We start from the raw sequence: 14,657 nt of genomic DNA, 5'->3' as shown, positions 1-14,657 counted from the left end.
TATATTTGCTCTATGTATTTGCCCTGGACCACGTTGAATAAGGAGAATGTGCAGAGTAAAAATGTGGAATAGTTGCTATAGGAAATAGGAAAAAAGACTGATTACGGACAGTACTTATGTGGCAGGAAGGCATTGGTGATGTAGGTGACACTTAGAAACCGTCATGTTATAATTATTACATTTACATTATTAGTTAACTAGAGGCCTGATGCCTGAAATTCATGCAAGAGTAGGCCTTCCTTCCCCAAGCTGCCGGCACTGGTTTTCCTCTGGCACCCGGGACCCTGGCTTCCCCTGCAGCCCAGGCTTCCTCCAGATGGACTTCTGGTCTAATTAGCATATTACACTTTTATTATTTTAGATAATACTATAGGAAAGAATATTCTAAGAAACCAAAAGTGAGAAAAAGATTTTTTGGAATTTTCCTTGAGTTAATCTTATTTGCTTGTAAAAAGAATAGTGCACTAAAAGGCTTATCTGCAAACACAGACAAGAAATCAAGTTTTTTATTTGTTTTGTTTTTAAGGATCTGTAAGAAAGAACAAGAATTGTATCAAGACCCCTATAAACTTTAGTAAAATTAATATAAACCAGCTGCATTATTTAGCCAAATTTAAATTACTTCAAAGACTCTTTGAATTAAAGATAGTTTTTAATCAGCAGTTTCTTATGAAACTGGAAGAGGTTTATTTACCACCTGCAGAGGTGGGTCTCTTAAAATAGCACTCTTGATAAAGAATAGGAACACTTTAATTTAGGAATACTTACAAGGAAACCAAAATTCAATGATATGTTATAACAGCTACAATGTTATCCTTTATGTATTATGAAGTATCAACATGACACAGTTTTTAAAGTTGAACTTAGTATGAGAAGATTTGGGTTCAAATCATGATTCAACTCCAACTGTACTTTTTAAATTTGTAATCACTTTAACAGTTAAAATCAATTGTTTGCATAGCTATAGCTGCATTAGACCATACTGAGATGGTGAATTTTGGTTTTGTTCTTTTATCTCTATTTGAATGAATTCAGTATAAAGGAAAAGGTAAGCAAAGTGTTTAGAGCATAGATGGTGCTAAATAAATGACATTTATTATTATTGTTAGTTGTTTTTGTACATGTTTTCCTATAAACTTCTAAGTATCTGTATCACCAAATTCTGTATCTCCCACACTTTTTATTTCTTAATCCTCATTCAAGGATATTTTTTCTATTGATCTTTAGAGAGAGAGTGGAAGAATGGGAGGAGAGGGAGAGAAAGAGAGAGAAACATACATGTGAGAGAGACACATCAACTGGTTGCCTCCCAAATGGTTGCCTCCCAATGTGCCCAATTGGGCAACCCAAGTAGGTTCCCTTGACCAGAAATCGAACCCGCAACCATTTGGTCTGGGTTCGGGACAATGCTCTAACCACCGAGCAATACCAGCCAAGGATCCCACACTTTTAATTTAGGGAGAATTCTCTTCCTACAATAAAAATAATAGCAATCGCTACATTTTTTATTTACCCTAAATAATCCACATATAATATTTTTATGATCTATTCAACTGATCAGCTGCTGTGAAGGTGCATGGATTTACTCTTGTAAAAACCATGACCTCCATTTGCAGCTAGGAAGTTAAGAGAATGACATGATTTAACAAGAGAGTGGTGTTGCAATGAACAGTAATGCCATTACAGAAATTTCAAATCCTTAGTGAATGCTTCCAATCCTTTCAGGCTGCACACAAGCTTTCCTTTCCTCAGAACAAATGAATTAAAATTAAATGAAAAAGCAAACTAAAGCAAAGTTTTGCTTTTCATATTGATGTGGTACACCTAATGAGGAATTTATTATGTTATTATAGTATATGTGAATCTCCTTGCCTAAAATAAGTTTAATTTTTCTTCTTGACAGGAAAGTATATTCGCAAATTTTTAACATGATTTTCTTAGATAAAAGAACAATAAGATGCCTACATAAGATTCTCTCTACATTATATTGAAAGATAAAGTACCAAACACACATAGCACTTTAGAATTGTATTTATTAAATTTCAGTTTTGGAACGAGATATAGTTGAAAACTCTGTTACAGCAATATTGCAATTACAGTTGTGTTCACACCACAACAGGGGAATTATAATTCTCAATATAAATGGTTATACGTACAATTGGCAGTACAGATGTTTATCCTCTAGTTAGTGGTTCTCACAAAAGCTTCTCCCAGAGTGACTCCAACCTCCCCAAAGGAAACAACAGCAAAAACAAAAACAAATGCTGCCTGTGGCCTGGAACACAAAATTAATCTCATTTACTTGTGAATGGAATAGTGCCCCAGGGTAGATTGCTGGTTGCTGAAATTTTAAAAAGCCATGTCAGGACAACCATTATCAAGTAGATATAGCAATCCAAAGCAAAACTTCTTTGCCGATTCTGCCTTGTTATATGTGGAAAGAGAGGTGTAAACACATGTAAGCCTGCCAGTATTTCAGGAGACAGATTATTAATCAACCACCGGGAGCCCACCTCAGATTAGACCCCCTGAGGATTCTGAAAGTATTTTCAGTAGAGCAATTCCAATGCCTCTGGCAGTTGAAGGGTTTTGGTATGTTAAACTGCACTGCATCATCATTGACTGAGTACAATGGATGTGCTGGAATGCTTAATGTCACAATCTGTAGCTGCTAAGAAGTCATGGATTCTGTTGTTTATTCCTACATCTACTTCACCTGACTGAATCCTACTTATGTCCTAGGGTTTCAGAGTCATGAGACACAATGGCAATTATTTATTTATTTATTTATTTATTTATTATTATTTATTTTTTGGGCAGTTAGACAAATCTTATACGTATTTAAAAATGGAACTGAAAATAAAAGACAACCAAAAGATGGTGCAGTTCTCACATTAACTTTTGGTACAACAGCCTTGTATTTGGTCTAATGTGAGGTGACTAAGCATAAAGTGATTACTTTTCCTTCTATCATTTAACCTTTTTTAGATTTCTTGAAACAATTTATGGCACCTGTTGCCAGTGCCAGCCTCTCTCACACCCGCTGCTGTGCCAGAGCTGTTGCTTGTACCTGCTGTTAGCGCCTGGCACCATCAGCTGGTGCAAGTGGCGGCTTCCAGCCCCGATCACCTCTCAGGCCTTCTCCCTGCTCCTAAGGGGCGATCAGGGCCAGCAGCCACCTCTCACACCCACTGCCGGTGATGGCCCTGCTCACACTCGCTGCTGGCACCGGCCCCAATAGCTCTGCACCATCAGCGGGTGCAAGCAGGGCTGGCGCCATAAGCGCTTGGGAGCTGTGGTGGTGGGAGTGAGGCTGCTGGCAGACAGGGGACCAGGGGCCAAGGCAGGAGGGGCTGGGCTGGGGCATAGAGGATGAGCAGAGACCTGCCTTTGTGCCCACAGCAGCCTCAAGGCCCACAGTTCCTTTCAAGGTGCACGAATTCATGCACTGGGCCCATAGTGATAAATAAACACATAAACCAATAGTATTCTCTACCAATTTGTTCATATGCATGGCATTCATTGCCTCACTGCAAACTAATTTATGGTGGGGGATGGGGTGAAGAATTAGAATGGGAGTAAAAGAGAGAACAGAATGAGAACATGTTACTCATTTATAGAGAAAGCAATTATGATAGAATTAAAATGCACCAGAGTTAACCTGACTACCAATTGAGCTCTTTCTAGTACCTGCCCATCAAAATTATTTAACATCGATATTCTGTAAAATGTAGGAATGTTACAGTCATACACAGAATAATAAACAAATAATAGTTACTTGTTATGTAATATGTGTCTAATATGAAGTTAGAAAATGTGTTTGAACACAGCTATTTTAACAGTATTTTTTTCTGAGGATTGCCAAATCTTGATATACTTGGTAACTTCTGACCTTTTTTACAGGTGTTTTTATAATACAAGTATCAAATATTTTTTGTGTTTGTTGCTAACCCTATCAATAAATATTATAAATGTTCTCATGTTTAAAGAGATTTTATTTTGCTCTCAGACACAATTTTTCTCATGCAGAATTTGATGTCAGTCTTATTTTTGTTGTATTGTAATTAACTTTACTTTTGTCTCTGGATACTTTTAGAATTTTTTAATTTCTTTAGTGTTCTAGAATTTGTCCGGAGTATACTTAAGAGTGAGTCTTCAAAACTTTTCTGCTGCTTTTATTCAATGAAACCTTTTGATATAAAGCCATATATTATTTCCATTCAGGAATGTTTTTGTATTGTTGTTCTGATTGAATTAATAATAGACCATCTTGGTCCACATTTTTTGTACTTTTAAATTCCATACTTCCTTTCTCTTGTATTTTCAAATTCTTTCTAATTTTATAATTATAAATCATTGAACATTTTAAAGAGTTCTTTCAAACTCCTTACAGTAACATTCTATTTTCCCTTAACTTAGTTTTTAAGATCACTGAAGCCTATTTGGTAGGCCTGAGGTTTTGTCACAGGACCACCTAAATTGAAAGTTGTCCCATGGTCGGCAAACTGCGGCTCGCGAGCCACATGCGGCTCTTTGGCCCCTTGAGTGTGGCTCTTCCTAAGCCTTAGGAGTACGCTAATTAAGTTAATAACAATGTACCTACCTATATAGTTTAAGTTTAAAAAATTTGGCTCCCAAAAGAAATTTCAATCGTTGTACTGTTGATATTTGGCTCTGTTGACTAATGAGTTTGCCAACCCAGCTGTATAATCTTAGGCTAGTTAGCTTCTTTCTGCCTCAGGTTTCTCATCTGGGAACTGTAAATGACAACAGTATCAAATTTATAGGCTTTGTTAAGAAAATATCAAGTTTGAAGAACAGTATCTAACTCATATAATAGCTAAATAACATCATTTATTTGAACAAGAAATTGTTTTTTAGCCCTGCTAATTCAGCTAATTCACTGATTTTTCCTATTTCAAAAATTAAGCAATATTTGTTTGTTTTTGCTCTTTGTTACAGCTAGGTCTGTTTTTCAATTATATTTCAGCCTATCAAGTCTATCCATAAAAATGTATTAAAAGGCAGTGTTATTCTTAGCGTTATGGTTGTTTTTTAAATGTTTCTTCCTGAATTATTTGGTTTCAAGATATATATATATATATATATATATATATATATATAGTCTTTGTTATTCTATGTACGTGTGGTAATCTTTATCTTTGTTTCTTGTGTTTTTTTTTTTTATGAAAATAAACCATGTTGTTTGACATAAGGAGTTGATGTAGGTTTCTTTTCAGTTCTCTGGGCCTGTTTCCACAGGAAGGCTGGTGAGGGGCTCCATAAAGAGGGTGCCATGGGGCAGGATGCTTCCCTGCAGAATGCCTGAACATAGCACAGCTGTCAAAGGAAGAAGGATTTTACTGTTTGCGATATTTTCTTACATTTTATTTCTAGGCAAAGGTGGTCTTGTGGGCTTTTTAAAAATTTCCCCTCAGCAGCTCTGCTTCCTTCCTCTGTGGGCCTTGACTCCCAGATTTGGAGCTCCCTGTGGCATGTCTGTCACTTAATTTAAAGAGTTGGTCTTGGTTTTAAATCTGGCCACACTTGCTCCCTGTACTTTGAATGTAGGGCAAAGGGATGGGAGAAGGGAAGTTCAGGCTTGCTCAGAAATTTTAATTAAAGTTCTGTAATAAATTACTCAGGCAATTTCAACTTCTCATCTTTTGTTCTTTGGATTTATTGGCCATGAACATAAAGCTTGTCTGAGGGGCTTGGGAAGGAAGGTTTATCTCTGGTGTTTGCAGGTGCTGGTTGCTTCCCTGTTTTATCTTCCTAAATCCAAACCCAATTTTATTTTTTATATTTAGGGAACTTTCTAATCAACTGCGATATACTTTTTTTTTAGCATGTTATCATTGAAACTTCTTATTTTTTTAAAAAATATAAGAACTTATTATAAAATCAGTTACAGAATATTTTAAAAAGTCACTCAAAATAAATCCACTTAAAACAAAACTCAAAATGTTACATGGAGAGTGGACAAGCCATGGTTTGGGAGATTAACTTAAAAATAAATAAAAAAATCTTGTTAAGACACAACATTTTTTTTTAATCAGTGCTTTACTATTTTAGAACTGGATTATTTTATTATTTTCAACTTGATTCCAGCAGGTGTAGTTCTGTACTATCACCTCCTTTGCTTCCATTAAATTCTCCATCTTTCTTCAGAGTTTTAGTTTTGATTGCTAAAAGTATGCATTTAATTTATATTGTATTGCAGGATGTTTGAAGAGTGCCATAAGGATCTCAATTTGGCTACTTTATTTTTATAACCTACTTTTACACAAATGTATTTGTTATATATTTGTTCCATACATAATCTTTCTATAGCATAGGCCCATAGTCAAGTGGTAACAAAGATTGTTATTTCATGGTGTGAAACAGTAAAACTTATCTGATACTTGATTATTTATGAAAACCAGTATGTCAACTCTATGAGCCCTGAAAGAAACCTACCATGTTAATAAAATACATGCAAATGATTTAAACTAAACACTTTGTTCATGTTAATAGCTTCAGTAACTATTACCAATGATGACTAAAGCTAAAATAATATTTGTAAGTTTCAAACTCCATTGATCTATTTAATGTTACTTCTAAGTAATTCTAGCCTATGATAAGCTCATATGAATATGGAGTATGTTAATTTGCTTCATTTTCTATAAAATTCCAATTTGATTATTATGTTCTTCCTTTCAGTTAGGAAGAAACAACTGAAGTAATAATCTTATTCATTAACTAGGATGAAAGAATGATTGATTGATTGCTTAATATTTAAAGTGTTCTTCCATGTGCATTGAATTAACTTCTCTGTTGATAGGGTAGCTGTCATGCATAATATTTAGACAGCTTAAATAACAAATCGTTTCATTAAAAGAACTGCAGTATCATTGTTATTTGTTATTCATGCAAATTGTGCTAATGATTTCCACGTCATATTTTAAGAAGCTTAAATGAAGTCCCTTACAATTAAGCAATAATTTTAGGACAATAAAGTAATATCTAGGACATCCTATTTGCAAAAGAATGGTGATGTGAGCCATGATTTCAGAAATGGTTCTCAATGATAACTGTACATATCATTTGTTTATGTATTTTATAATTTTATGTATATATAAACATACATAACATTATATATATGTGTGTATATATATATATATATGTATATATATATATATATATATATATATATATATATATAATCTCCCAGTTGTATTCATTTGATGCCACTTATGTATGATAATTTATAAATAATAAGATTTGCACACTTTTTTCTTTCTTAATTTATAGGCTTAAATCTTACATAACACTATTAAATAGGTTTTCATCAGTCCATTGCTAACTCAGCTATACTAGTGTTATTTAGACCTGGTGTCTGGACTAGCTAAAGTCAGTTGAGAGTTAGTAATTGCATAGCTTCCCTCTTGCATTTACTGTATGTTAAGCTAACTAGAGCCATGTTCCTGCTTATTCAGATGGTCAACTAAGTGTTCTGTGAGAGGGACCATAACACTGTTACAGGCACTATCAAGAAAGAGCTTGATGATTAAGTCAATGCTCATTGAGGGAAAGCCATTTGCAAACATTGTGCTAGACACTGGGGTACACAGGGATGGGAAACTCATGCTTATCCCCTCGGTCTTTATAATTTTCAGATGAAGAACAGTGATAAAACAATTAAACAGAAATGATAATACAGAAAAAATAAAATTGTTTCATAAGAAATTATAAATAAATTGCCATAGGTTTAGGAAAACATAAGGCATATCTAAAGAATGACAGCTAGTGTAGAGTCAGAAATATATAACTGTATCTGATTTCAACATGTATCACTATTATCACTAGTGATATGATTATCACTATTGCTTCTATAGGAAAAAAATTCCATCTGAGAAGCAAAACCTGGGGAAGATAGGCCAAGTACATAGTCCTTTCTCAGTTGTATGACAATAATCCTGTAGTGTGTGTGTGTGTGTGTGTGTGTGTGTGTGTGTGTAAAAGCCTCTCTTATGTCAATCCTAAATGAATATATACTTTTCTGATAAAGCTTCCAAGTTAAAATGGTAATGTGATACAGCAGTTTATCAACTCTTCTCACAAATTCTCCAAAAAAACCCCAAACAAACAAACCCATAAACAATAAATTATATAAATGTATTTTCCAACTGCTTTCTAGAAACCTCCATGGGTATCTATCTGCTGGATTGAATGTGTGAGGGACATTACTGAAGGGCTCATCTTTGCCTGTACCACTCTATCACCACTGCCTAGGAGAGGAAGTTTTCTGGTAATTAAGGGAAGAGACTTAGAACTCTACTATTATTCTTATTCCTGATTAAGTAGTGGCCAAAATTAATTGTAGGATTATTTAGAGATCATGTTACTTCTATAGGGTCCAAAAATTTGGTTACATCAAAGAAGTTTCAATTTGCCCCTGTACTTGCTTCTGTATGCAGTCAAATCTAGGATGGACAATGGCAACAGATGGGGGTGAAGGGACAGAACCTTATTTGCTATAACTACCAGCATTCCACATGCATTTGCCTACTACTCACTTCCTAAAGACCACTGGGTTCTGAAATTGGACTTGGTTTGAGTGGCTTTCTTTGAAAGATCTGAGACAAATATGTTTGAATAAAAATTAAATGTTACAAATATAAACTAATTTATTGCTAAGCTAATGTTTATATTACTTTAGGGAGAATAGTTCTATTGAAGACTTTATACCCATTTGTAAAATTAATAACCACATTTCACTAATAACCCTTGAAGAGAGAAAAGTTTTCATTCTGTATTCAAATCCTGGCTTTGCTATTTACTATTTATTGACCAGACATTTATCAGTTCACACTAGTTATTTCATTTCAGTTAAATTATATCAACTGTATAAGTTGGCTTTCTTTTTTATCAAGTGGGTAGCAAGAATTGCCATTTTCAGTAATGTTAATGTTAATACCCACACTTTGTAGATGAGGAATCCAAGTCAGGATTAGAGGTTAAATAACTTCCCCAAGATCACATAGCTAGCAAGTTGTAGACACATATTTGGACTGAGGCAGTATCTCCAGAATCCAGGTGCATACCACTATGGCAAGGGGAGAAATCTGCAAGGGAAACTGGGAAAGAGCATCATCATGGTAGACAATAGGATGGAATATTTAACATTTCTAAACTCACTTCCAGGATTAAATTTGCCATACTGTGTTTATAAACAGATCAGCAAACACCTAGTAAAGTCTGTTATCACCATAGCAAGGTTATGAAAGTGATTTTGAAGAAAAAATTTAATATATGTAGCAGGGGTCTGTAACACTAAAATACATATTGGAAATTATCAAATCATACAACAGAAGGATCATAGGGCAAAGATTTTGAAGATAACATTTATTTCCTTAGTTCTCAGTTATAACTGCCTTAGGTTGGAAGAAGCTAGAAAAAGGCATGTGGATCAACTCCAGCTACCACGGTTCCACATACACCTTTTTAAGGTAACTATTCATAGCAGGCATTTAAGTAGTGGTTCTTTCCATCAGATGGGTCAATGTCTTTTGTACAAGGTGTTTCATGTCTATCATTGTAAAGACAGCTAAAAAGTTGTTTTTCTTAAATTATTGCTATTGTACATATTTTCAGATAATTAATGTTCACAACATTATGAAAATGCTATTTCTGGAAATAGCACATTTTAATGTATAACATTATCCTTTCCATTCTTGAAGCCACAGAAACTAAAAAAGAAATCAAATTACTGACTTTTTTGAGTAGTGTTAAGTCAATATAAAAAAATGGGACTCAGAGTAAAAATATATTTACACAGTAGATTTTTGATCCATTAGTATTTCTGTTCTTGATCCTACTATTCTTGGATGACATGACCTTTTTATTTTTTATGCACCACATGCATTGTATTTAATATACTATGACTTAATTTGAATTCACTTAATCATACAATTCGCTGTATAAATGAATATGTTTGGCCTGCCTTTTTCCCAAAAATGATTCTAAGAGATTTACACATTAAAAGCAAATTAAATGTCCTTGAGGAAGGTTCTGGAACTGGGCATTAGTAAACATTGTAAAAATAATAAATTCTTCATCAGTATGGGGAGCCAGTTTCAAAAAGCCTGAAGAATATGAATTAAATGCTCTCTGTGAGAAATGGAAAAGGTTAAATTTATCATTTTAACTGATAGCTTTTCTGGGGGAAAATAAGGAATGCAAAGAATTCCAAATATAGTTTTAATTTTAAAGTCTCCTAAAAAACTTTCTCAGGGGAAAATAATTTAATTATTTCAACTGTAAACAAGCTTCTTATGATACTACTGATATTATATTTATTTGTCCTTAATGAGATATATTTCTGAGTTAAAAAAACATTAAATGAAAAACATTAGCACTTTTTTTTTATATACAATGCAGCCTGTGAGTTCTAAGTTTAACTCCTTTATGTTTGATGTGGTAAATCTCATGCTTGCATTAGGTTTGAGACTGTTTCTTGGATGCAAGGAATAGAATTAACTTTAATTATAACTTAAAATATCAAGGTCTTCTCAGTCATATGAAATTAGATTAAAAAAAAAAACTTCTATTGTTCTTAACTTCCAGCATTTCTCCATTTGTTGAGCAGTGATGTAAGAAAAAGTTTGAGGTCAACATCACTCTCCTGGTTTGATTAGAAAAAAGAAAAATAGCAATAGTAAAGTATGATACCATGATGAGAATTGTTTTTCTTAGGTTCCAACCAAGCTTGGTCTGATGAATGCCATGCCAAAGATTGCTCCTGTCATGGTGAAGCTCTGACATTATTCCCTTTACTTAAACAGAAATGAGAATAGTCCGCACCCCAAGACTAAATATCAAACTATGGATTATCAATAGACAACAGGAGTCAAAGAATTGGTATATTGCATGGACATTTTTGTTGAGAGTTTATTTCTCTTGTCACCTAGTTTCTTAATATAGAGGCCAAAAAGCCCATAAGGAGGCCCACAAACTGTTTCTAGCACAGAGGAAGAGCACCAAGTTCCAGAAAATAATTATTGAAGGGAGCATGACCTTAAGGGACATTAATTTAAAAGCTGTGGTTTTGTTTCAACAAAGAGGAACTTGCATAAGCAATCACAAAGGGAACTTGTAATACCTGGAGGAGGAGTCTAGACCTCAGGATGGAAAGAAGGGCCCAAGACCATAGAATTCCTTTCATATGGGGTCTATATTTATAACCAAATGGAGTTGTGGGATTCTTTTTTAAAGGTGAAAGAAGAATTGGAGGCTTAATTTTTTTTTCCAAATGAATTTTTGTTCATATGAGTGGGAGAGAGATTTGAAAGAGTACATACTTGATTTTGATAGCAGCCCCAAAACCCCAGCGCTAAGGGTGGTCAGAAAGTACTGGGGGACGGCAAAGGTTGGGCTGGACAGACTATGATTAAATATACAGATAAGTCCTCAGGAGAGAAATCCCCAGTCTGTACTTGTGGAACTTCAATACCTGTTTTAAGCCACATTCCTCTTCTCCACCACATTTTTCTATCTAGTTTTCTATATCATCTGTGATACTGCAACATTTAACATAAATGGACTCCATTTATTAAAATAACAAATGGAGCATGTAAAACTAATATTTTTCTAATCTTACTTTCATTTTACATTTGTTTTCCAAATATAGCCCTGATGTAAATATTAACTAGGCTATTACTAACTAACTGGATCATCTTGGAAACTTTTAACCTCTCTGAATTTCTCATTTGTAAAATGGGGATAATCATACATTAAAATGTTGTTGAGAGGATTAAATGACATGATGCATGTAAATTGGTAATTAGCCAGCAAGACATAAATGATGATTATTATTATTAATGGTAAAGTTCTGTCTAGTCTTTTGGTTTTTGCATTTTTTTTTTTACTTCTGCAGCTTGCTAGGAAACCCAAGATATAAGATCGGTTTTAGTGATCTTTTGAGCTTATTAACTTGATATAGCCTATTTCCCTAGTTATCTTGGAAAATATAGCCTATTTCCCTAGTTATCTTGGAAAATTGGCTCTGTTGTGGTCCTTTGTTGTGGAGCCACTTTATTTTATCCCAAGGCCGGAGAAGAGAGGAGTGAGGTCAATAATGTCTTCTCAACGCCCTCAAGTTATTCACCATAATGAGCAATTAATTCCCACTTTTGGGTGTTTTCATATTAAGTCTCCACTGGACATGAAAATAGCCGAAACCATAAACTTGAAATATTAGCTACTAAAAGGTCTAAATAAATCAACCTAGATGATCTCCTCTTATAAATGTATATTTATAATTTTTATTTTAATAGAGATTAAAGTGGCTTTATCAATATCATTTAAGTTGTTTTTGCTGTTGTGAGAGATTATTATCTTTAAGATACTTAAGCACAGTTTGCTGAACACATTTTAGCTGACTAGCTTTTATGCATCTTCTAATAAAGGCAAAATTAATCACATGTTCTGTTCTCAGTACTGTTCATCCTTTGTTCACACAACCATTTTTAAAGTTCTGTTTTAGTACTACCGAGTCCATTTAACTCAGTTGGTTGGCGCATGCTGCTAATGAAGCCGAGTGATATCCGTTTTTCAGGCCAATTAGTTTTACTCCGTCCACAGACCATAACCCTAACCTAAGGCAAATTGTACTAAAATTGAATACCCTCCATTACAAAGCAGCTAGCACAGAGAAAAATGTGATGTTTTTATCACAATTGGAAAAACAATTTGAGGTCTAAGTCTGTAGAAGTAAAGTTGCTATATTCTTACATAAACACAGCACATTATTATTTTTTTCAATTACCTTTACCTGTATACGTTCTTACTTTTTTTCTAAGATTCTTTTGAAACAAATTAGTTTGAGTTTTAAATCCTTTTATTGTTTTTTAACCCTTGAATGTATATCTGAATCACAAAGAGACAAATTGGTGGTTCTTTTTATGAGTATTCTATCTGGATTGAGAGTTACAATCTTGCAAAAATAGTTTCAATTTACATTTTATTCTCCATGGGTCCACAAACAAAATATTATTTAAACTTTTAGGTCAGTTTCTTTTTTACCATTGTGTCACTGAAGACCTCTTTTTCATAGCAGTGGTGTGAGTTAGGTTTATGATTCTCATAGGGGTGTTGAGCCTTTGAACTGCACATATACCTCTTACCATTACCTAAAAGTGTGGCTAAACATTTTAAAATAGCTTATAATTAACATTGTTCAAACTGTCCATCCAAAGCAACTGGCTTGACATGCCATCTGTTATTTTTTCCTTTAAAAGCTTCTAGTCTGTTTGTCTAAGACAGCCATTTAACATTTAAAATGATGTTCCTTTTAAGGAGTGTGATGGGCTGATGAAGACAAGCTTTTGCTTTAATTATCAACAATTTCTGTGATGTGATATAATTTTTGCAGTACTCATGGCCCTTTACAAATCAAAAGGAATTCGACTAAAACAGTAATTAATGTCAAATGACTAGTCACAAAAGGCCCTATTTAATTAAAAGGTTCTAATCTTTGATTAAACCTCATCACACATTCTCCTGATTACAAACTGTTGTCTGAAAAAAAGAATGTAATTGGGTATATAGTTTATTGTCTCTCTAAAGCAGCATCTTCAAATTATATAAAATGATTATGGTCTGCTTAAAAGTTAAAAATCATTCTTAAGTCATATTTTTATATTGATGGTTTTCTATATTTTTTCACTATAATTAAAAGCCTTGTTTTTCATTAAATAATATAGTCACTAAAAATAGAAAGCGTCAAATAAATTTACCTACGATTATTAAAAATCTGTTAATAAGGATATTTTGGAGCAACTATATTTTTGAAGTTGAAATTAAAGAGATTAATCTTATTCTTGCCCAAGTTCCCAAACATCCAGCATTTACATGCGCTGGTAATACAAACCCAGGTAATACAAGAATCAAATGCAATTCCGGGCTTAATTGTAAAAGCATCATTCAAATGATGGACTTAGCATAGACTATGAAAAGCATAGAAGAGATCTAAATTTGCATGTAGATTTTTCCTTTGTATTAATTTTACATGTTGCTTTAGGCCATGTCATATAACTTTTCTTTATAAGATGAAAATAGATAATGATGAAAATAAGATGATGATGATGATGATGAAACCTGAACTTGTTATTACACATCCTGGGATAGGTGATTTACATTCAATAGCTGACTTAACATTGAAATATCATCATAAGCTATTTTCTACAATGATGTTGATTTAAGATATTTCATTAGATCAATGCCATTTACTTTTATTTTAAATCATAAAAATACACATGAAATATTTATTTGGCATTCATTACTTGTGAAGATTTGGATCACGGCTTTTGCATCTTTTAGGCCAGTAACTACATAAAGAGCACACAGACATTAAGAAAATAGCCTGCAGTAACACAGCAAGCAATTGTGGAAGCAGGGTTTGAACTGAGGAAATCTAGCTTTGTAACTTCACTCTGAAATGCAAAGTTCAGCTGCCTTGTCAAGTATTCCCAGTTTTTCATTATTAATACATATTAAAGAAAAATAAAATAGATTAAAAAGACCATGAACGCTTTGGTTACACTAACTGAATCTTACTTTCTGAATATAGTGAGCCCTATCTCTGCCATCTATAGATAATATCTAATAGCTCTGTG

The sequence above is a fragment of the Myotis lucifugus genome, unplaced genomic scaffold, assembly GCF_000147115.1.
Source record: "Myotis lucifugus unplaced genomic scaffold, Myoluc2.0 scaffold_74, whole genome shotgun sequence".
Taxonomy (NCBI): domain Eukaryota; kingdom Metazoa; phylum Chordata; class Mammalia; order Chiroptera; family Vespertilionidae; genus Myotis; species Myotis lucifugus.
Note: the sequence above shows the minus strand (reverse complement) of the source record.